Below are 25,339 nucleotides of genomic sequence, written 5' to 3' on the forward strand. Positions count from 1 at the left end.
AACTGCAACCCAGGCATGTGCCCTGACTGGGAATGGAATGGACAACCTTTACTTTGTGGGAGGACCGTGAACCAACTGGGCCACATTGGTCGAGGTTGTTTCTTCTTTCTTATAATCACTGTGTTACATGATTTGTTTTGAATCTATTCTTTAAATGAAGGAACATGTGGTTCCCCAGAGGTCAGAGGACCAAAACATAGAAAATGAGTTGGAATGATTGTGGACAGTTGTACCCTGGTATTCTGTGTTATTGGAAGTTATCAGAATTAACTTCCATGTAAAAAAAAAAAAAAAAAGCATGTTTATATGAGTGATTAGAAAAGTAGTGTTAATTTAAAGCTTACTATTTGATTGTTTGTTGATGAATAAGAAACTACCTTAGTTCTTAGTGGCGTAAAGTGATGACAATACTTTATGGACTTTGCACCTCCATAACATGGGTAGGCTCAGGGAAGATAATTTGTATCTGTTCCAAGTGGCATCAGCGGGGTCAGCTAGGGGAAAAGTTGGGTTCTGGAATCTGAAAATTCATTTACTCAACTGTCGAACAGTTGATGCTTGCTTTAATCTGGGACATCACCTGAGAGTGACTCAAAGAAAAATTTCATTGGGTGAATTTTAACAGTCAAGGAAGAATTTATTGAAAAAGATTGCAATACAGGTGAAGACTGTTGCAATAGGAAGAGAGACTGAATGCAACTCCGCTGATACAAAAGGCAGCAGAGTTTGTAAGTGCTGGGGTGAGCCAGTGGGAAAGTGTTATAGGACTTTAGGGCAGAGTTTGGTTAATGGGGTTACGCCATGTCTAGTGGCTAATGTGAACTTACTGAAAGTAGGCTCCTACCTCCCATAGACACTGGGAAATGGGGACACTAATTTACTTTTTTCTTTTTAATTGTTTTTAAATTGTGTTCAATTACATTATCCCTATTTTTCCCCCATTACTCTCCCTTGCACTACCCACCCCCCATCTCCCACATTCAGTCCTCTCTCCCTCTCTGTTGTCTTTGTCCATGGGTCCTCTATTCATGTTCCTTGACCTGACCCTTCTCCTTTTTACCCTGTTATCACCCTCCCCCTCCATTCTGGTTACTGCCAGTTTGTTCTTTATTTCCATGTCTCTGGTTCTGTTTTGCTTGCTTGTTTGTTTTGTTGATTAGGTTCCACTTATAGGTGAGATCTTATGGTATTTGTCTTTCACAGCCTGGCTATTTCACTTAGCAACCACTCTCCAGTTCCACCCATGCTGTCCTGAAGGACACTAGTTTTCTTAATGGTTACATTTCAAAGGAACAGCTCCCAGGTCTTTCAGAATAACTTCCCTGGGTTATAAAACTGGAAAGAGGCTGGGAGAAGATATACACCTCAAATGGGCAGAGGAAGAATTGATAATGGCAAGTTTTCCAATATAAATGCTCTAAAGAGGAATTTCAGAGGCTTAGAGTCAGGAAGAAACCCATCTACAGGTTAGTCATCTGAGGGGAATCGTGGCTGTCTCAGGCAAGTGTCATCAGGAATGTAAACTTGGAACCTCTGCAATGACTGCTTGTCTTCCTCCCAGGAATGGTGGCTGCGTTGCAAAAGCAAGCTTTACAAGAAGGAGGTACTTATGACCTCACCTCAGAAGTCTCAAACGTACCGCCTTGTCTTCAATGAAGCAGCCACAGAAGTCCACACAGAGGCAAGCAGAGGTCAAAAAGTTTCCCTCTCTGAGTGAGTGACCAAATTGTGAGGAGCATGTGGGACTAGAAATATCTTTGCAGGTATTTTTAAAAATACAATCTGCCATGGTGGCACATGTGTGATTATAATTCAGCAATAACTACTGAAATTGTTTAGAATTACACCAATAAAATGTTTTTTTTTTTTCTGGGAGGAGTACTTTATCCCTGGCAAAGTTTAGAAATACTGGTGCATAATAGAAACAGACTAATGTGATTTTATTATTGTTTTCAGGTTATGTAGAAAAAATGCATTTGATTACTGCCTATACCGATATAGTTTCTTTGTACTGCTTTGAGCTTGTTAAGGTATTAGCCCCAACCCCCTTAGAATAAAATGGATTGCCAGTATTTCCTTGAAGTACTTCATAAACCACGAATTTTCTTCTCTTTAGAGATATTGTTTCGTAATGCCCAGTTGTGCCCTACATTCTAGGCATGCTATCTTACAGCTCTCAAAAAAAGAAATTACTGACTTACATGTCCATTTTTCTTATATACTTTCCTTCTGCTTAAAATTAAAACTGCCTCAGCTCTTGCCTCTAAACTCAGGCTTTACTCTTCAAGAAGACTTCTTAGACCACCCTCTGGAACCTGGGACCACCCAGTCTCACCTGCTAGGGAGTTGGGTTATGATTCAGTTCACTTTGTCCGATGCCTACCCCAATCTCCTATGATGGCTTCTTACTTTCCTAGACCTCAGGTTACTCCAAGAACCAAAGTTGGTATTAGCTTCATGCCGCGAAGATCCACATTAGGACCAAAGAGTAATTGGGTTGTATGTTAATTAACTTGTGTATTTGCTCTACAGCATCTAATGGAGACTGTAACTGGGTAATTCACACCACTATGTCTTAACAATGGTCCAAATGTATTAACCTACTTTGAATACACAGTCACCTACCCTTTTCAGAATGGCTATGGATAAAGGGAAATCTTCAGTTTCTATCATCCATGCATTCTTATGTTCATCACTTTTTCCAGGAAAGTACTCAAAAATAACACAAATCCTTCAGCCTTGCTCTCTACACTCTTCAGAATAAAAGTCACCATTCTATTTGGAAGAAGCTTTAATGTACTTCAAATCATTGTCCAATCTTGTTCAGCATCTTTAACAGGGAGAATAAATCCCGGTTATTTAATTTTTCATCACTGGCCTAATTTTCTAGTATTTTAGATACTTTTAAATCAATTTTCTTCACATTCAATTGATTATCTCCTTTTTCATCATGTTTTCCAGACCATGAATATATACAGGACACATACTTCGTATAATAGAATGATTATGTCACACTTGCTACATTCAGTAGTCCTGGTTAGATGCTTAAGTAACTTGCTCACTTGTGAAATACCTTTGATACATCACTGAATGGAGCTTTGCTTTTAACTTGCTCTTGCCTAGATTATTTCTTCGTGTCCTTGCATAGACCTAAGAATTTGCTATCTGTGACTTGCAGTTTTTTTTAAAATTATTACTAAATTTCCTTTTTCATTTCTCATTGCTCCTACCTTCCAAGGTAGAAGACCTTATCTCCCAGTAATCTGAATCCATATGCATCTTTATGTTACTGATGAAAACATCTGACAGATTTCAGGTATAGTAACAATACATACATAAATAGTCTATAATGTATGTGCATCTGTGTACGCCAAGCACCATATAGGTTAAGTCATACATCAAAGTCTCTGTGTACAACTGGGTTGTCAGTCTGAGTCTTCCAAGGAGGAAATTCCAAGAATAGGATGTAAAAAATTCTTTGAGGATCACACCAGTGAAGGATGAGTGGAAGGGGGAAGGAGGAGCAACGAAAGAGTTTAGACCATGAGGCAGGTCTAACACCTGTGGCAAGAGAGAAAGTAGGGTAGACTGGGTAGACAGAACTTCAGACTGCAGCACAGTTCTGAGACAATTATCCACTAAGCTGGTGTGGGACTGCGTTATCAAAGGTCACCTGTTTAAAGAATCCTGAACGAGCTGAAATGTCCCAGTAGTAGGGTTCTAGACTCCCAGCTTGCTTACTGTCAGAAAGCAGCCTGGAATGCCCCATTCATCAAAGTTAGGGCAGCTGATATTTCCAATAATTTTACTCATATGGGGGAGAGATTTGTATGAGTTTAGCTCCATGTCTGTCAGGATCTACAGACCAATATAAATGTCTTAGTAAATGGAATATTTATAAAGTTGATTAAATATGGATACAAAGAGTAAACCATTACTTTCCAAAAGTAGAAACTCTACTAGCCATATTCTCTGATGGAAAGTTTTTAAAATTGTAAATAAATAAGAAAAACTGATTCATAATGAAGATTTAATAACATAAAAATTAGGGAAAGTATTCTACAAAGTCTAGATCAAATAGAAAATCAAACCACAATGATATTTTAACCAAAAACTTAAACTTAGAATATTTTATTACAAGACTAATGTAATACAGCTAATGCATATTTAAGGAAAAAGTAAGAAAGACTGATAAAGTATATTTTCTTTGGCTTTTTTTTTGCTTTTTCCTCTAATTGCATAAAAAAGCAAAAAAAAAAAAAGCCAAAGAAAAGAAACAGAATTATAAATCCATACATACTAAAATGATTAAATAGGAAACAGTACAGTATGGTCAAAACCAATAGGCCACAATGTTCCTGAAAAATGCCTATTAAATAAACTCTTAACAAATCTGATGAACAAACTATATAGGAGAGCAAAATTATGCAATATTTACAATGATAAAATAGACACAACTTCAGAAAAAAAAGACAAAGGAATGAATGAACTATAAAATATTATGAACAACACTGTGGCAATAGATTGGAAAATTTGTAAGAAATAGATGGTTTTCTATCAAAATGTAAACCATCAAAGTAATAATTACAGAAAACAATTGGAAATATCCTTGGAAATCTCCTATTATAAGAACCACAAGATCTTCATCGTTTTGTAACTGAGCTCTATCTAAACATTAAATCTCTATATAATATGAAGCATTCTAGGTCTTGGGAAAATGGAATATTTCTCAAGTCACTTTGGGCATTTATCATAACCTTAATATTATAACATGTTAGGAAACTCTACAATAATTCACTTAGCACCACTGATTTTCTAAATAATATATTGCTTAGCAAAATAGATTCCCATAGTGTGGAAAGAATAACACCAGAAGGAGAAAGGGTTTAGACAGAAATTTTGTTCAAAATCAGGACACCAATCCGAAGTAATTACATGTGCACATTAAAAGAAAACATTCTGCAAATAGCATTTGCTAAAATTCTGTATCAAATCTGAATTAAATTTCTAAACTTCATTTAAAGAATAGAAATGAGAGAAACCTAGTTAAAAACAATGAAGAATAATTACACACACAATGTCAGCAAACAACAAATAAAATAGTGAACTCCTAGAGATTGAGATTTCTCATCTATAAAATGAAAACACAGTATCAGGGTGGATGCCTTGCTCTACCATTCAGCAGCTGTGTTATTCTGCTTATGTTATCTAACTCTCTGTGGGTCAGGTGTCTCATCTGTGCAATGGTGATATTGATAGTGCTTTCTTCCAGAGACACACTAATCCAGTGGCTAATAAAGGATTCTTCCAAGATCTTGTATATATTCATAGTGACATATTATGTTTGGCCTTCCGAAAGAAAATCTTCAGGTCACAGAAAATCTGGTTTCTCTTCTATCCACTTGGTTGATGATTATTATTGTTATTTTCTACAATTACTATTATCTTTTTAAAAAAGTATATTTATTGACTATGCTATTACAGTTGTCCCATTTCTCCCCCTTCACTCCATTCCATCCTGCCCACCCCCTCCCTCCCACATTCCCCCCCTATAGTTCATGTCCATGGGACATACGTATTAAGTTCTTTGGCTTCTACATTTCCTACACTATTTTCACCCTCCCCCTGTCTATTTTCCACCTATCATCTATGCTACTTATTCTCTGTACTTTTACCCCCCTCTCCCCTCCCACTCCCCTATTGATAATCCTCCATGTGATCTCCATTTCTGTGGTTCTGTTTCTGTTCCAGTTGGTTGCTTAGTTTGCTTTTGTTTTTGTTTTAGGTGTGGTTGTTAATAACTGTGAGTTTGCTGTCATTTTTACTGTTCATATATTTTATCTTCTTTTTCTTCGATAAATCCCTTTAACATTTCATATAATAAGGACTTGGTGGTGATGCACTCCTTTAACTTGACCTTATCTGAGAAGCACTTTATCTGCCCTTCCACTCTAAATGAAAGCTTTGCTGGATAGAGCAATCTTGGATGTAGGTCCTTGCCTTTCATGACTTGGAATACTTCTTGCCAGCCCCTTCTTGCCTGTAAGGTCTCTTTGGAGAAATCAGCTGACAGTCTTATGGGAAACCCTTTGTAGGCAACTGTCTCCTTTTCCCTTGCTGCTTCTAAGATTCTCTCCTTCTGTTTCATCTTGGGTAATGTAATGGTGATGTGCCTTGGTGTGTTCCTCCTTGGGTCCAGCTCCCTGGGACTCTCTGAGCTTCGTGGACTTCCTGGAAGTCTACTTCCTTTGACAAATTGGGGAAGTTCTCCAGTATTTGTTCAAATAAGTTTTCAATTTTTTGTTCTTCCTCAGCTCCTTCTGACACCCATATAATTCGGATGTTGGAACGTTTAAAGATGTCCTGGAGGTTCCTAAGCCTCTCCTCATTTTTCTGAATTCTTGTTTCTTCATTCTTTTCTGGTTGGATGTTTTTTTCTTCCTTGTGCTTCACACCGTTGATTTGATTCCCCATCTTCTTCGCATCACTCTTGGTTCCCTGTACATTTTCCTTTGTTTCTCTTAGCATAGCCTTCATTTTTTCATCTGATTTGAGACAAAATTCAACCAATTCTTTGAGCTTCCTGATTACCAGTGTTTTGAACTGTGCATCTGATAGGTTGGCTATCTCTTCCTCGCTTAGTTGTATTTTTTCTGGAGCTTTGAAGTGTTCTGTCATTTGGGCCATTTTTCTTTTTTTTGTCCTGGTGCAGTCAGTTACTTAAAGGGGCGGAGCCTTAGGTGTTCACCTAGGCCGGGTAACGCTGGTCGCTGGGCTGTGACGCTGTACATGGGGGAGGGGCCGAGAGAGAGCAATGGCGCCTGCTCCACTCTCCACTGGATTTCAGTCACTCCCTCCACTACCCACAATCAAACTGGGCCCCTCTGGTGCTGGTTCCCGAGTGGGTGGGCTTGTGCATGCCCTAGGCCCCTGTGGTTCTCTCCAACGACCTCTCCTGTGAGGCTGGGAGTCTCTCCTGCTGCCGCCCCAACCCCCACGGGCGTTTTCAATCAGAGGTTTAAGGCTTTATTTCTCCATGCTGGAGCCCTGGGTTACGTGGTCTGCTTCGCTCCCTGCCGTTCGTCCCGGTTTATCTGTGCATGAGTGTGGGGCAGCGGGGTGCTACCCGGCACTCTGCCTGCCCTTTTCTCCCTCACTCTGAGTCCGGCCCTCTGGGTTTGTCTAAGCGCAAACGTGGGGCCACAGGGTCTGCTAGTGGTCAGACTGCCTGCCCCTTTTGTCCCACACTCCGCCAGTCTCAGTCCCACCACAGCAATGCGAGTCCTCTCCACCCTGTGCCCATCTCTGCCCCTCCTACCGGTCTGGATGCATGTTTCTTTTTTATCAACTTGGTGTCGGACTTCACCACCGCTCGATTTTCTGTCAGTTCTGGTTGTGCGAGGAGGCGCAGTGTGTCTACCTACACCGCCATCTTGGTTCTCCTCCTGCTTCATTTTAAAGTACAATCCTTTGGAGCCCAAGGCAGCTAAGTGGTCACCCAGGTAGCTCAGTTTATTCCCAGCTTCTGTATGGTTTTAGGCTCCCAGCTGGATTCTGAGTGGGGTGACGGCACAACCATTGGCCATGTGGCTTCTGGCAGCAAGGCCCCATGCTCCTGGGTGGTGGAGCTGGCAAAGGCACTGGCAAATGCTCCACTAGGTCAGCAAGAGAGAGACCACTTCCTGGAGGCCATGGGCCACACAACTACAGTCACATGGCCCATGGAGAGGGCTGGCCATAGGCAAGAGAGTTTCCTTTGTCTTCCTGGGTTTATATTAGTTTCAGGTGTGGAATGGACCAGGTGCTTCCTCATAATGACCAAGTAACTTCCCAGATTTCTGCATGCTCTGGAAAGTTCCACACCCTGACCAATCCCTATTTTTCTCCAGGCAAGACTGATAGGCCTCTTTGGTCCAACACCTCTCCCTGTTGGCATTCTGACCTCTGTGGCCCCTGTGCCTGCCTTCCCCAGTATCACACCCAATCAGGTACTGGCAGTGCATAGGAGGGCTTTCCCCCTATTGAATTATCTTGCTCGGCTTGCGTGTTCTCAGTGAAAAACTTCCTTGAAATTCAACATCCTTGTCATGGCCCTGGGTGGTCTGTGCAGCTATTGTCCGGCCACTCGACATGCCCTCAGTGCCTGGATGAGGAGCATGGCTCAGTGCAGAAGTGGCTCCAGCTGCATCTCCTGGGGGGCCCCTCCTTTTCCTGTCCTTAGTCCAGACAGGCATCTATTGGTATCAGATTCACCAGTGTGCTGTTTATATGTCCTTGCTGGCAACTTGCTACTTGACTGAAGGAGACTTTACCCTTTCTTCAAAGCTGTTACTATCCATGTATAAATGACAATAGGACAGGGTTTACAAAGGATTTCGATTTCCAAAAGTCTCAAATTCTCATTTTAAGTCAGTTATTTGTGTGCTGGATATTTGAAGATTTAAAATTTTTCTTAGGTGGACAAATTAATAGTATTTTGCAATGCTGTAAGTCTGATGCTGTGGGGTGAAAATGATTTGTGAATGTATGCTAGGACTTGTCCTGTTGTCTTGAAACATCAGCTGGATTTTACAGCTTCCATCAGCTGGACCCTGACTTCAGATGAATGGTCTGGAGAATATCAGATGTTTTGAAAGGAAATCAGCATGGATAAAATGGGTAATTAAAGATATATTCAGTGAATAGTGAATGACATTTAACTAAATTGAAGAAGGTAATTCATATCTTGAAATTAAATCATGGGGAATACATTGGGATTAAGGGCCAAAAAGTGAGTCCTTGGAGGATTTTGAGTAGTGGAGAAATATACTGAATTAATTCATAGGAATTACCAATACTGAAGTGAAGAATGCAGTAGAGGTAAAAAACTTGGGAGTTGGATGAACTTCATGAAAAAGGAAGCAATAGTGATTTGGGGTTGATTAGACATAGAATATAAGAGGAAATATGAAATAAAAATTGGGTTCAATCTTTCAAGCTTGATGAACCGAAAGAATAATGATACTGTTGCTACAGAGTGGTCATTAAGCTAAACTAAATGGATGAAGTGATTAGTTGTTTCTAGATGACAAGTTCAAAGTTAAATGTGAAGTGGGAGGTGAACAGTACAGAAAGTGAAATGTGTAAGAGGCTGTGGAGATGCCAGATTGTGTGCAGCTCAGCAGAGAAGGAAGAGTGTAGATGTGGAATCAGTGCATTAACTCCAGAGAAATGCTAAAGCCCCAAGAGTGAACAGTGCATGAATTTTGTAGCAGGACCTTTCTGAGACTTTTCTTTTCCTCTTCTATACAAATAACATGCTTTCTTTAAAGAAAAAATTAAGAATTATTTGTTGCATGTGCAAAACCTAATGATGCGTGAATGGGTTTAAGGAGGTTTAAATACTTTGGTAAGAAAAAATTTTTATTAAACAATAATATTAGGAAGAACATAAGCAGAATTTCCTTTAGCTTGCCATTAAAAACTTCCCTTTTATAGGAATTTTTTTCTTTTCACGATCTGTATTTAACACATCATTTACTCAGCCACCTTTATTGATATAACAAGTCATTAGTGAACAAAGGAGAAAGTTAAATCAGACAACATCAGGCTGGCACATGTCAGAATTGACTCTTCATTGTTCAAATGTGGTTTGGCTCAAGATCCATGGATGTACTGGTTAATGCAAAAGGAGAAGTATGTCTAGGGAGGGTAGCCCATAGTAGAATTCTACTGTTGTCAGGTCTTTCCAAATGCACGAGTGAGTCGTCTTTGTCAGAAGAAGGTGCTTGTCACCATTTTGGATGTGAAAATCCAAAAGTGCTTGTTTTAATGGCTGCATTTCTCGCTCTGGGCATGGGCTCTGCAGGAGATCATCCTCATGTACATTGTATATGCAAGTAGGAGCAAAACCAAGAACTGACAACATATTATGAAATGGATGAGGACCAGAAAGAAAAACAGATTGATTTGATGTGGCCAGCCCTCTGATAATTTGTCATTAAATGGTACATAGAAAGGGATCAAGAGAATAAATAAATTCGTAGTAATCATTTAATAAATTATAACCCTAGAGTAAACAATTTGAGTAGATTAGAAAAGGAATGCTGATGAAAATGTATTAATAACAGGTAATATGTGCATAAGAATTCAAGAAAATATTAATTAAAAGGATTTTTAAAAATAGAAATCATAGTGAAAAATATCGTCTAAAATGTTTAGATATTTTCATATCCTACTGCCATGATATACTTCGGTGATTTAACTGCAGGTAATTGTCCTTTTTACCCTTTTTTGATGAAACCTACAAAAGGAAAAGAAAGAAATTTATGCATGATAAAATGATTTATTGTGTTATGTTATCTAAAATGTCCTCATTATCTTTTAATATTTAACACAACAAATATGACTAGATTAAAAGCCTTTATTTTGTCTATATCTTTGTACAGGACAACCTATTTCTAAGGAAGTCAGTTTGCATATATAAAAGTTAGCTAGAACAAATCAACATGTTTATCTTTACCATTTAATTTCAGTTAGATGTTTATGGTCTGTTATTAAAAACATAAAGATGTAGCTGTGTATGACTGGTAGAATATAGATGATTTTATTTACATAATTGACACTATTCTATAAATGTGTAGTTTTTATATTCAGAAGAAAATATTTAATTTTGTGCATTATGGAAGGCTTAAATATTATTCTGAACCTTCAAAATGAAAGTTTAGTATGTAAAAATTAAAAGAATAAAATTATTTTTAAATTAATTATTTTTCTATGAAGATATATTAAGAGAAATTGCAGATAATATCCAGCAATATTATCTTAATGTAGCTGTAAAGGGAACATTTATTAGATAAATTATAACACTTTGTTTCTTAAATAAATAGAACTAATTTCATATTTTTCACAGATTAAAATTCATTTATCATTTCAATAAAATTGTTTTCTTAAACACTAGTAAATTAATGCAAAGAATGTCTTCTCTACCTTTTTTTTGCAAGCATTCCAACATGCTCTTTTGGAAGTAAAATTGTTTTCATTCCCCCCACATCCACTGTAATTAAATGGGAGACACTTCCTGGTACGGGGATTGTAGTAGAATCTTGTGACGTTTGCATCACACAATCCTCTGTCTGCTTGGGTCCGACACCAGTAGGGGACGCGATAGACTATGAACATGAAGAAAACATAGTAAGTCATTATATGATACTTAATCTGAGACTTTCATGTTGTTGTTTATGGATGAGTCTGTGGCACTTATATGTGAAATAGTAACCTAAAAAAATAAAAGTAGTACTTAGTAAAACTCATGTATTTCAATTCCACGAAAATGCTTAACCAATCTCTAAGTGTCTGCTAGACTGAGACCTCCAATAGATGAAAAACCAGATACATTTGCTGAGGGAAAGATCTATGAGTACTGTCTATATGTATAACAAAAAACTAGGACATAACAAAAGCAACAACTATTAAACAATTTAACTTCTGATAGTTTGTTAACAATATACCCCCCAAAAAGTATTAATATTTCCGTATCATTTGTTCAAGAATCAACTCTTAAAAAGTCCCGATGAGCAGCACCCTTACTTGATGTCTGACATCACTGGAGCTGAGGAAGAGGTTCTTCACCTGACTGACAAAGTTCTGAATGATGTAATATAATCACAGTGTGAAGTGCGGGAATTCAAGTGTAAAAAACTCTAAGCTTCAGAGAAGGAGCACATAAGAAATGGTTTGACTTAATAGTAAAGTTTTCTCATAAACTGAGACATGAGCTCTAGAAGAGTTACACACGCTTGCAAAGGGAAGTATACTGCTGAATCAACAAGGTAAAACACTTGTGTGTTGAAACCAGACAGACAGGCTGGCCTGGCAGTGGGATTAAACACTCTCAAAAACAGAAGATAAAAACACAACTAGGGTAACTCAAGGAGCACTCATTTCCTTAAGGCAAAGCAGAGAACTCGATTCAGCCCAATGGTAGTATTTAGCTTGTGTGGGAATTCCTGTCAGTGAGAGGAAGTTGCTACTCTTTAGCAGCAGAACCAAACTACTTGATATCATTTGTGAAGCAACATTGCAGTTATGTTGTTGGACAGTGAGAAAGCAGCATAAGAAAACTTTGGTGGCTTTGCCAAAGGGTGACATGTGGGACAGCAAATGCAGACAAATATTCAGTATTGTCAGGAGATAGAACTTTGAGGAATCCCATAGCCAAGGACGGCAAATAGGACGTGGAGACAGGAGTAAGCTATCTGATGGCAAGTGAAGCCCAGATGAATAGTCTGTAAAAGAATATGAATAAAGTGAAACAATTGGAGGTAAAAAATTAAATCTTAAATTGGTATATTTATGTTTACTGCCTCTTGTCTTGTATATATTTAAATAAAGATTGGAATGTCTTGCTACAACAGTGCATGTAATAAGAGAAATAATGGAAATATAAGAGGAGTTGGAATATTTTTGGAATAATGTATGAGAAGACATTTTAGAAAGGTGATATACTTTGCCAAATACAAGAACTGTAATCACATAAAGAATATTAAGAAACTCCCAGGGTCTATAAAACTAAGACACTATCCAAAATCACGTAGTCTAATTCATGCTTTTGTGCATCCTCTTTGGGAGGGGCAGTGCATGATCATTGCCATCATAAATAAAAACTAAAATGTATTGGATGAGAATGCAATCCTAACTTTCTAGAAAATGTTGAAATCTGTTGCCAACAATAGCTTATGCAAGAGGAATTTTCTAACAGTTAGGAGAGATTCATTGCAACTGAGCCCTCCTACTGTGCAAGCTTTTCCAATGTGCGTGCTGTGGATTCTCATGCACCTGAGGGCTGGGGTGTGATGGTTATTATTTGTTACCACTTCCATCTCCATGAACTTCCAAAGTCATCACTGATGTTTAGAAAAAATGCCCTATAAGCAAGTAGCCTGATTTGAGAAACAGAGAAAACAGGAAATTTCTGTTCTTTTTTTCTCATTCTTAGCAAGCACCTACTGGTGCATTATAGCAGATACATATGATGAAATATGATTCATACATCCATTTCATTTTAATATTTTATATACAAGACATATTAGCCCACAGTAAGTTGCAGATACTATATGAAGATGTACTTGTAAGTTGTACACTTCTTTACAAATGTTAGTTATTATGACTTAATAGCAATGCCATCCAGTACTCGACAATGTCTGACACTGAACAGGTCTACACAGAACCAAGGGAAAGGTTCCTTATAATGTCGAACAGGCAAGGAGAAGGCAGAGAGCGGGTTGCTTTGAGAGCAAAGGTACAGTTGACCAGTACAGATGTCATCAGAGAGAGTTTCACTACCAACTAAAGTCTTAGGCATCACATTGCCTCTACCTGAAACTCTTACTGTCTCCGAATCATAAGGTGTTTGGCATGTTGCTTCTGACAGCCTGGGATCTGGTGTGCAGACTTGAATTATCCCTCTTAGCAGATACCTGGTCTTACTTGGAGTGTGTGTTCGTGACTGACCTGGTGACAGTTTATCTCACTTTATTTGCCCCGATTTTAATTATTACCTACACAGATCATCAAACACCAGTCACCTTTGATCCAGATTAGAGTTGAGGTTCTCAGCATTACAAATTAGGATATTTTGATAGTAGGTTAAATTTGAAATTAGCCACTAAGGATATAGTATTATAAATAGTTAACATTTAAAAGTTTTAAATAATGCAATACATTATCATCAATTGGGAAGTTTTTATGAGGCCATTTTGCTTCAGAACATGAATTATACCTGATATGTAAATTGATGCATTTCTCCTCAAATCATTTTAACTCCAAGTAGGAAAATATTACTGGGTGTGCTAGCATAAACAGCAGCATCATTAACTTAATCAAGCAGGTGGATTCTTAAGGACATTTTAACTCTAAAATTCTTTGAGTCTTTGATTATCATCTGGTTTAATCTTCTTCCAAGGTGAGAAAATTAAAATATATTGTAACCCATAAGAGATAAGCTTGTCTCTTTTCAGATAAAACATTTATTCTAGATAATCACAGGACTTAACTCTTCAGAATCCAGAGCTGGATATGTACAATGAAAGAAAATGTAAAGGTTGAAATAATTAAACAATATGATTTTTTGATAGTAGATTATAATTATTCACATAATGTTTAAAGATTTTATTTACTTTAGACAGATGGGAAGGGAGGGAGAAGAGAGGCAGAGAAACATCAATGTGTGGTTGCCTCTCATGTGACCCCTTACTGGGGACCTGGCCTGCAAACCAGGAATGTGCCCTGATTGGGAATTGAACCAGTGACCCTTTGCTTTGCAGGCCAGCACTCAAGCCACTGAGCCACACCAACCAGGGCTATTCACATAAATTTAACATAGAATAAAAGGACACTAACCTGACTTCTATTCATTTTCCAAGAACTTTAATTACAAAATGCATTCTGTCTCAAGCTTTCTGTTAATAACCAGCTGGGAAGTTTCCATTTAGAGAGTATATGATAGGTTTTAGAATTCAGGTAGTTTCTTCCAGGAATTACCATCACCTAGTGTGACTGCTAAATTGTAAGGTGGCACTTCGAAGTCAGTTTTATATGTGAGGCAGTTAATGTAAACTTTCTTTTAAGCTTACACAGTAAACTTTGAATCTTATACTCACTTTAAATCTTTACTGTGATGTCTTTCTTACTGTTCCCATTTTACATGGCTATTTAGTTTTTAATTTTACAAACCAAGTTGGGTTTTATGAACCACATTGGGACTTGTAAACTATTTTTTGTTTTCTGAGACTGTCTTACGTAATTGAATAACTAATATTTCTTTGAATACAAAGTTCTTCTTTTTTCTCCCATAATTTTATGGTGACGAAAAACATATTTTTATTTTTTAATTACAAATTGTCATTATAAATTGTTCAAATAATGCAAAAGTAATGAATAAAAACAGAAGTTCTTCATAATTTGACCCTTTAACTACTATGAATGGTTTGGTATCAAAAATTTTGCCTATGCAAACATATATTACTATACCATCATGTCTTATTATTATACTTGATACTATGTGCTGGATATGTTTTTATGTTCGTTGATATGTATACTTTATTTTTCAAACGTATGCACAGTATTTTATTTTTGGTTCAACTGCAGATGTTTAATGTAGTACACTCCGTTACTCATGTATGGGCATGTAGATTATTTCTATTTTCTTCAATTCCAGGCAGTGGGTCATGAACATACTTGCACACAAGTTCAGATATTTATAGAGGACATATTTTGAAATGAGAATTGTGCAAAAGGTGTTGAAATTATTTTTTGTAGGTGCAGCTGAATTTTCCACTAAAAGTTTATGTATAGCTATATGTCTGTAGTGTTTAAAAGTGCCTAAATATTATTTAACCAAATGTAGGCCTTACTGCAATGTATTTATTTACTATTATTGTTTTTTACTTTTCATACCCACAGTAGTAGAAGGGCACTATGTAAAACTAGTAATTGCTCATAGCTCCTCAAATGTTCTACAAAATATAATTTATGTAGAATTGAAGATGCATTGATTTTTAAATGCATCATTATTTTATGTGCTGCTTGTAAAGAAAAAAACCAATTACTCTATTACACACCATCATTTGTCAGGTTCATCATAATTTAAGCATGTTAAAATATGGAGAAATTTGCATCTTAGAATCAATAAAATGTGCTAATTCATCTATTTGTGTCAATACACCAAATTTAAATATATACAAGCACGTACAAATGGTAACGGAAATGATAGCATGCTGTCCATTAGGCCAAAGCTGAGAGGAGGTCCAATCAGTGACAAGATGATTACCACAGAGATGTTTCTAGCAGGTAGGAAGCTAAACATTTTACTAGGGTAAACTCTACAAAACAGACTATTTTACACTCAGCTTATTCTATGCCATTGGGGATTCTTTAGAAGCTACTGTCAGTCCTGAATTTTAATTACTTTGTGATCAGCTGGAAAAATAGCAAAGAAATATTAAAAGAATATGCTAGCATGTTGACAGCAATTGTTTCTGTGTATTGGAAATATGGCTGATTTACTTCAGTTTCTCTGATTTTCATGTTGCATGCAATTATAATGCTCAAAATATATAGCACAATGTATTACATAATAAATATTAAATAATTTATATAATAAAGATGTTTTAGAGTAACCCCAGTGTCCTGTTCTCATAAAGCGCCCTGTGGTCATAAAGAAAAGGATGGAGATTGGAATATGTTTCTGATTAGGAATGGAGTAAATTTATTCAATAATTTAATAAGTTTATTATTTACATGAAGTAAATCTGTAGAGCAGAAAAACATGTGTCTTTGTTCATTTACAAGAATCAAGTAGCATTATGGGGGCAGAAACTGGCATTCCATGTAGAAGAGAAGAGAGGGCAGCCAGTGGGAAAATGTGCAATGTGGAATTTTTTTCCAGTGTGTACTAGACCACTTTGCCTAGTGTGAAATGTAGAAGATAGACGACTAGAATATTAAAATTAAAAGGTTGCAGGGGAATAGACTGTGAGGGACCTTGTCTGCATAGAGAAGCCTTCACATATTGAAAAAATGGGTAGATATTTACTGGGTTAGATTTCTTTCTCTAGATGAGTCATTTTCAACCAGTGTGCCACAAAATTTTTAAAACATGCAGTGGGTGACCATTTAGTCAGGGGCACTGACCTCTTGTCCCTTAGATTGTCAAATAAATAAATGACAACAGTCAACACAACAGTAGGTGTCCAGGGTGAATGCCCTGTCTTGAAACATAAATACATAGGTCATGTAACAGAGCTGTATCTTACTGGTTACATCACATAATAAGGTTGAGTTGACTGGCTAATTCTTTGAACCAGAAATCCTTATAAGCAAGCACCAGATTTATTAAAAAGTCCTTTGGAGCAAAGAGGGTAGGTAAAAACTATCACTATTATTGTGTTTTATAAATCAGTCAAAATTATGCCTTTATTTGTCAAATAGGCAACTATTTTTGGTGCGATGCAGAATTTTAATAATTCATTTACGTGAGCCATGAGATGAAAAAGACTGAAAACTGCTGGTCTAGATGCTGCCTAATCCAGGGGCAGAGCCCACAGTTATCTTCATCCCGGGTTTTTTCTAAATAAAGCCACAGTGCAGATGGACAATAGACATATGAAAAGATGCTCAAGTCACTAACCATCAGAGAAACAAAACTTAAAACCACAGTGAGACATAAACTCACACCTGTCAGAATGGCTGTCATCAATAAACCCACAAAGAACAATTGTTGAGGATGAGGAGGAAGGGGAACCCTAGTGCTCTGCTTGTGGGAAAGCAGCTTAGTGCGGTCATTGTGGAAAGCAGTATGGAGTTAGGTCAAAAACTTAGAAATGCAACTGCCTTAAGACTTAGCAATTCTACTTCTGGGAATATATCTGAAGAAACCCCAAACACTAATTGAAAAGAGTACATGCACCCCTAATGCATACAAGTGCTATTTTCAATAGCCAAGATTTGGAAGCAGACGGAGTGCCCACCAGTAGATGGGTGACTGAGAAAGCTGTGGTACATTTACACAATGGAAGACTAATCTGCTTTAAAAATAGAAGGAAATCTTACCTTTTGTGACAGCAAGGCTAGACCTGGAGAGAATTATGCTAAGTGAAATAGCCAGTCAGAAAATGACAAGTACCATATGACTTTACATATATGTGGAATCTAAGGAATGAAATAAACTAAAACAAAATAGGAACAGACTCATAGATGGAAAGTAGGTGGACAGCTGTCAGAGGGGAGGGTGTGTGGGGCTGGGTAAAAAAGGTGAGGGGGTTAAGCAAAAAACAAACAAACAAACAAGCAAAACCAATACTCCCCCCAAAAACCTCTCATAGACAGACAACAGTATGGTGATCTCCAGAGGGCAAAGGGGACAGGGGTGGTAGAAGTGGGTAAATAGGGATAAATGGTGACAGAAGGAGACTTGACATGGTATTGGAACACATAATACAATATGTGTGTACCACATAGAATTGTGCATTGAAACCCACCTAATTTTATTAACCAATGTCATCCCAGTGAATTCAATAAAAAATAAAAATGAAAAGACATTTACATGCTCAGAGAAAAGAAGAAAGAAAGAAAGAAAGAAAGAAGGAAAGAAAGAAAGAAAGAAAAAGAAGAAAAGAAAGAGAACCATGGTAAAATTGCCAACTGTGAACAGCAATTCAGTGTAATAGCAGAGAATGGGACCAATGTCACATTAAGAGCACTTACGTCAGCCTCTGATGCACTGCTGCCATTGTGATTTGAACATCAGATATTGAGATGATAATTTATAGAATCATTTTATAAATTAAATTTGGCATAGATTTAAATATCATGTGATATGGAATCAAAAGCCTATTTCAATGCATATTTAATAATAGATAAGGAAAATTATTACTTTTCTGAGATTACGTGTCTTTTTTTGATATATTTATTGATTATGCTATTACACTTATCCCATTTCCACCCCTTCACTCAACTCCATCCTGCCCACCCCCTCCCTCCCACATTCCCCCCCTATAGTTCATGTCCATGGGTCATACTTATAAGTTCTTTGGCTTCTACATTTCCTACACTATTCTTGCCCTCCCCCTGTCTATTTTCCACCTACCATTTATGCTATTTATTCTCTGTACCTTTCCTCCCTCTCTCCCCCTCCCAATCCCCTATTGATAATCCTCCATGTGATCTCCATTTCTGTGGTTCTGTTTCTGTTCTAGTTTTTGCTTAGTTTTCTTTTGTTTTGGTTTTAGGTGTGGTTGTTAATAACTGTGAGTTTGCTGTCATTTTTACTGCTCCTATTTTTTATCTTCTTTTTTTTAGACAAGTCCCTTTAACATTTCATATAATAATGGCTTGGTGATGATGAACTCCTTTAACTTGACCTTATCTGAGAAGCACTTTATCTGCCCTTCCATTCTAAATGATAGCTTTGCTGGATACAGTAATCTTGGATGTAGGCCCTTGCCTTTCATGACTTGGAATACTTCTTGCCACCCCTTCTTGCCTGTAAGGTCTCTTTGGAGAAATCAGCTGACAGTCTTATGGGAAACCCCTATGTAGGTAACTGTGTCCTTTTCTTTTGCTGCTTCTAAGATTCTCTCCTTCTGTTTCATCTTGGGTAATGTAATGATGATGTGCCTTGGTGTGTTCCTCCTTGGGTCCAGCTTCTTTGGGACTCTCTGAGCTTCCTGGACTTCCTGGAAGTCTATTTCCTTTGCCAGACTGGGGAAGTTCTCCTTCATTATTTGTTCAAATAAGTTTTCAATTTTTTGTGCTTCCTCGTCTCCTTCTGGCACCCCTATAATTTGGATATTGGAACGTTTCAAGATGTCCAGGAGGTTCCTAAGCCTCTCCTCATTTATCCGAATTCTTGTTTCTTTATTCTTTTCTGGTTGGTTGTTTCTTTCTTCCTTCTGGTCCACACCATTGATTTGAGTCCCAGTTTCCTTCACATCACTATTGGTTCCCTGTACATTTTCCTTTGTTTCTCTTGGCATACCCTTCACTTTTGCACCTAGTTTTAGAACAAATTCAACCAATTCTTTGAGCTTCCTGATTACCATTGTTTTGAACTGTGCATCTGATAGGTTGGCTATCTCTTCCTCGCTTAGTTGTATTTTTTCTGGAGCTTTGAAGTGTTCTGTCATTTGGGCCATTTTTCTTTTTTTTGTCCTGGTGCAGTCAGTTACTTAAAGGGGCGGAGCCTTAGGTGTTCACCTAGGCCGGGTAACGCTGGTCGCTGGGCTGTGACGCTGTACATGGGGGAGGGGCCGAGAGAGAGCAATGGCGCCTGCTCCACTCTCCACTGGATTTCAGTCACTCCCTCCACTACCCACAATCAAACTGGGCCCTTCTGGTGCTGGTTCCCGAGTGGGTGGGCTTGTGCATGCCCTAGGCCCCTGTGGTTCTCTCCAACGACCTCTCCTGTGAGGCTGGGAGTCTCTCCTGCTGCCGCCCCAACCCCCACGGGCGTTTTCAATCAGAGGTTTAAGGCTTTATTTCTCCATGCTGGAGCCCTGGGTTACGTGGTCTGCTTCGCTCCCTGCTGTTCATCCTGGTTTATCTGTGCGAATGTGGGGCTGCAGGGTCTACTAGTGGTCAGACTGCCTGCCCCTTTTGTCCCACACTCCGCCAGTCTCAGTCCCACCACAGCAATGCGAGTTCTCTCTGCCCAGGTGCCCATCACTGCCCCTCCTACTGGTCTAGATCTGGATGTATGTTTCTTTTTTATCTACTTGGTGTCAGTCTTCCTTGCCGTTCGATTTTCTGTCAGTCAGGTTGTGGATTAAATATCTTAAAGATTTTGAATCTCAGTATTTTAACACAACTATTATTAAATAACAATAGAGGTATACTTTTTTAAAAGAAATCATAGTTCTAATATGCATTCCACTTTTATTGTTAATATGATAATATTTTTCTGGCAGCAAATTTTTAAGAAAATAAAATTCTTACCTGTCTTTATTTTACGCCTGGGAGGTTTGGGAGTCTCCGGGACAGGAACAGGCTGGGTGCTGGTACTGCTCACTGGAAAACATACAGTCAAAGTGTGTGAAACCGTCACAGGCTCATAAACAAAAGCACAGCACAGCTGTTGTGGTAAGAAAAGCAAGCTTTTAGAAGTTTTATTCACATGGCTATGTTAAATTAATGTGCAGTGGGTCTTTTAAAAAGGTACTCATATAAAAATAAGATAACATTTTCAGGAGTAACTTTGTGCTTATTAGTAAAAAATAAAAGCTTGAGGTTGAATGTTTAAGTCAATCCGTTAATAAATATTATGGTCACATAAAACTGATTGATTTCAGGTGGAAGTTTCCAAAGAACTACTTGCCCTGAAAATTCTATAAACTTAAGGATTTCAGCAGTCCTACTCTTGTGCCTAAATGATAATACAGTTTTCTCAGGAAAGAAAATTAAATAATGTAACCTAAAAACACTCTATTGGATTTGTGGAAACAATTTTCCTTGAAGTTAGATTTCTTAAATTCCTGTGTTTAAAATTTTTGTTAACATAATGACTAATTTCTATTATATTTGCGAGCTGAAAACAAAAGCTAAGTAAACTTGAACATCCGGTACGATGTCATGTTTTTAAAACATGCGTATAAATGAAGTAAAGTCAAATGAGAAATGAACTTACATGGATTCTCACAGGTGTTCTTGCATTCTTCCTCTGTTTGGAAATTGTTCTTGTTGCCAAGGCACCCACCATAAAAGAATAACTCACACTGATTTGACTCGTTGTTGTAAAAATACCTAAGCTAAAGGGCTCGACAGATTCCCTCATCTTGTCCCAAAAGGCAGAAATCTGGCTTATCTGGAAATTATTAAATATCAGAAAACAATACTCTTTTTAATAAGTAATATATTTATGTTAATTAAATGTATAAGAAACTAGTTGTGTTGAAGTTACTTAAGGAATAAATACGAACAATTAAAAATAGGGTAAAAAACTTTTCAATGGTACAATACTAAAATTATTGTATTTACTGAGACATTTACAATAAGGAAGGTGCAATTACTGTCACACATTTTGCTATTTGAATTTCAAGTCCTAAAGTTTTCATAGTAAATTAACAGGGCATTAATTATCAACTGTTTTCAAAACTTGAGAGAAAAGAAGATACTACGGTATTTTTACCCTTGGATTGGAAGTATAAAATATTATGGCAAAAATTAGGTTTGAGTATTTTTATTAGGTTTATGTGTATCAGCATTAAGAAAGGTGTATAAATATTTCATTTGTTTAGGTGTGAGGTCTCATTGGGGAAAAAGTGTAGTGTGTTGCTTCATTAAGAAATTTCAATTAAAAAATTGGAGAAGCTTTGAAGGGGATGGGAGCTTTTCATAGCCATTCTTAGAAGTTCCTGAATTCTTATGCTGGGTCTAATATCTGTGATCGGTAGGACACCCTGCACCTTGGTTTCCTATTCTTCCTCCCAGTCAGTGGAAGGGCTGCAACAGTGCAAAGGCAGAAAGGAAGTAGATGTTCAGGGGTTGCAGAGGCTTTGGAAAAAGCCTCTCACCCATCCTCTGTTAGCGCTCCAAAGCAGGCTAACCGCAGAGGTCACAGAAGTCGTGCCACTGTTATTCACGTTACAAGCTTTGTCTACAAGCACACTCTGTAAATAGGAGAACTGAGCTTACTTTTTAAATTATGATAATCACAAGAAATTTTCATTATTGAGGACATTTTAACTCTAAAATTCCTTGAGTCTTTGATTATCGTCTGGTTCAATTTTTCAAGGAGAGGAAATTAAAATTTTTTGCAACCCATAAGAGATAAGCTTGTCTGTTTTCAGATAACATATTTATTCCAGATAAATATAGGAATTGAATCTTCAGAATACAGATTTGGATATATTCAATGACAGAAAATGTAAAGGTTGAAATAATTGCACAATGTGATTTTTTTGACCCTAGATTATAATTATTGACATAATTTTTAAAGATTTATTTATTTTTAGACAGATGGGAAGGGAGGGAGGAGAGAGAAAAACATCAATGTGTGGTTGCCTCTCGTGTGCCCCCTAGTGGGGATTTGGCCTAAAACCCAGGCATGTGCCTGTTTGGGAATTGAACTGGTGACCCTTTGGTTCACAGGCCTGTGCTCAAGCCACTGAGCTACACCAGCCAGGGCCAAATTCCTATTTTTTTGTAAGGCACATTATGGCTTTCACTTTATTGAATAATGTTCCATCTTTTAAAAATTTATGTGTATACATATATATGTGTACGTATATATGTGTATGTGTGTGTGTGTTTGTATGTATATATATATTTGGTCCAATATAACAATAAGCCTTTGTTTTTTGTTTCTGAATAGGATTTGAGTGACCCTGTCGATCCTAGCTGGGCTTGCTCTCACCTACTGGTTAGCTGGGCTCACCTGGCCTTGGCCTGCGTGGGTGGCTGGGCTTCAAGCTGTGGGTCTGGCCACTGCAGATCTTCAGATGTGCCCCAAGAAGTGATGCAGCATGTACCACCTGGTCACTTCTGCAAGCCTGGGTCTCCCATTTCCAAACCTAGATGAGCTCCCTTCTTCTGTGTATCAATAGCAACACCCTGTTTAAGCCTCCATCACTTCATTAATACCTTGTACTGAAATAACCTGCCTACCCTCCCGTCTCCTGTGTGAAACTGAGGTTCCTGAGAACCCAGGTCAGTCTTCATTGCTTCCCACTACCTACCAGTTTCAGGCATAAGTATCTATTCAAACTTTATCCAAGGAAAGTGCAGTGAACAAAATCACTTTACACAGCTCTGAGATATACACAATAAGAATGCATTTATGGTAATTCTTTGTACCTGATAACCAAACCTAGAAATACAAGCTATCACTTTGTTCATAAACTCTCACCATTACCAATGATGTGAGTTTCCCATTAGTTTACTAGTTTACCACAAAATATTACTATAAGAAAAAAGAAGTCTAAAATAGTAATCACCTTACAGTCTTTCCCTTGTTCTGTTGTTTTACCCTTAATATTTTATTTTTGGACGTGTAGCTTTATGGAATTAGAACTGAGTTCTGCCCAGATATTTTGGTGTCCTGCTTGACTAGATTCTCACATTGGACTCATCTGGGAATTTCTTACTTTGCGTATGAAGGAAAGAAAAATAAAATTTTCAAATTATGTAATAAAATGTATTACATAATAAATATTAACTAGGTTATATACTAAAGATGTTTTAGAATGACCCCAGTGTCCTGTTCTCATAAAGTGTCATGTGGTCATAAAGAAAAGGCTGGAGATTGGAAAATGTTTCTGAAGAGGGATGGATTATTGAATAATCCATTATTCATGAATCCTGAATAGGATTATTCACTACTTTAAAAATTTATTATTTACATGAAGTAAACCTGTACAGCAGAAAAACATGTGTCTTTATTCATTAACAATAATCACGTAGCATTACAGGGGCAGAAACTGGCATTCCAGGTAGAAGAGAAGAGAGGGCAGCCAGTGGGAAAATGTGCAATGTGGGATTTTTTTCCAGTGTGTACTACACACTTTCCCTAGTGTGAAATGTAGAAGATGGATGACTAGAATATTAAAATTAAAAGGTTGCAGGAGAATAGACTGTGAGGGACCTTGTCTGGACAGAGAAGCCTTCACATATTGAAAAATGGGTAGATATATACTGGGTTGGATTTCTTTCTCTAGATGAGTCATTTTCAACCAGTGTGCCACAAAATTTTTAAAACATGCAGTGGGTGACCATTTAGTCAGGGGCACTGACCTCTTTTTCCTTAGATTGTCAAATACATAAATGACAACAGTCAACACAACAGTAGCTGTCCAGGGTGAATGCCCTGACTTGAAACATAAATACATAGGTCATGTAACAGAGCTGTATCTTACTGGCTAAGTCACATAATAAGGTTGAGTTGACTGGTTCATTCTTTGAACCAGAAATCCTTATAAGCAAGCACCAGATTTATTAAAAAGTCCTTTGGAGCAAAGAGGGTAGGTAAAAACTATCACTATTATTGTGTTTTATAAATAAGTCAAAATTATGCCTTTATTTGTCAGATAGGCAAATATTTTTGGTGGGATGCAGAATTTTAATAATTCATTTACGTGAGCCATGAGATGAAAAAGACTGAAAGCTGCTGGTCTAGATGCTGCCTAATCCAGGGGCAGAGCCCACAGTCATCTATCTGGGGATTTTTTCTAAATAAACCACAATGCAGATGGACAATAGACATATGAAAAGATGCTCAAGTCACTAACCATCAGAGAAACAAAACTTAAAACCACAGTGAGACATAAGCTCACACCTGTCAGAATGGCTGTCATCAATAAACCCACAAAGAACAATAGTTGAGGATGAGGAGGAAGGGGATCCCTAGTGCTCTGCTTGTGGGAAAGCAGATTAGTATGGTCATTGTGGAAAGCAGTATGGAGTTAGGTCAAAAACTTAGAAATGCAACTGCCTTAAGACTTAGCAATTCTACTTCTGGGAATATATCTGAAGAAACCCAAAACACTAATTGAAAAGAGTACATGCACCCCTAATACATATAACTGCTATTTGCAATAGCCAAGATTTGGAAGCAGATGGAGTGCCCACCAGTAGATGGGTGACTGAGAAAGCTGTGGTACATTTACACAATGGAATACTAATCTGCTTTAAAAATAGAAGGAAATCTTACCTTTTGTCACAGCAAGGCTAGACCTGGAGAGAATTATGCTAGGTGAAATAGCCAGTCAGAAAATGACAAGTACCATTTGATTTTATGTACATGTGGAATCTAAGGAATGAAATAAACTAACAAAATAGGAACAGACTCCTAGAAGGAAAGCAGGTGGAC

General features: G+C 37.6%; 1 protein-coding gene across 10 annotated transcripts in view; it reads right to left on the reverse strand.

The window, feature by feature from the left end:
- The window catches only part of LOC128780253 (tissue factor pathway inhibitor), a 320,921-nt gene that overhangs the window by 73,869 nt on the left and 221,713 nt on the right, over positions 1 to 25,339 (reverse strand). The window lies entirely within an intron of this gene.

This window comes from Desmodus rotundus, chromosome 2 (assembly GCF_022682495.2).
Source record: "Desmodus rotundus isolate HL8 chromosome 2, HLdesRot8A.1, whole genome shotgun sequence".
Taxonomy (NCBI): Eukaryota; Metazoa; Chordata; class Mammalia; order Chiroptera; family Phyllostomidae; genus Desmodus; species Desmodus rotundus.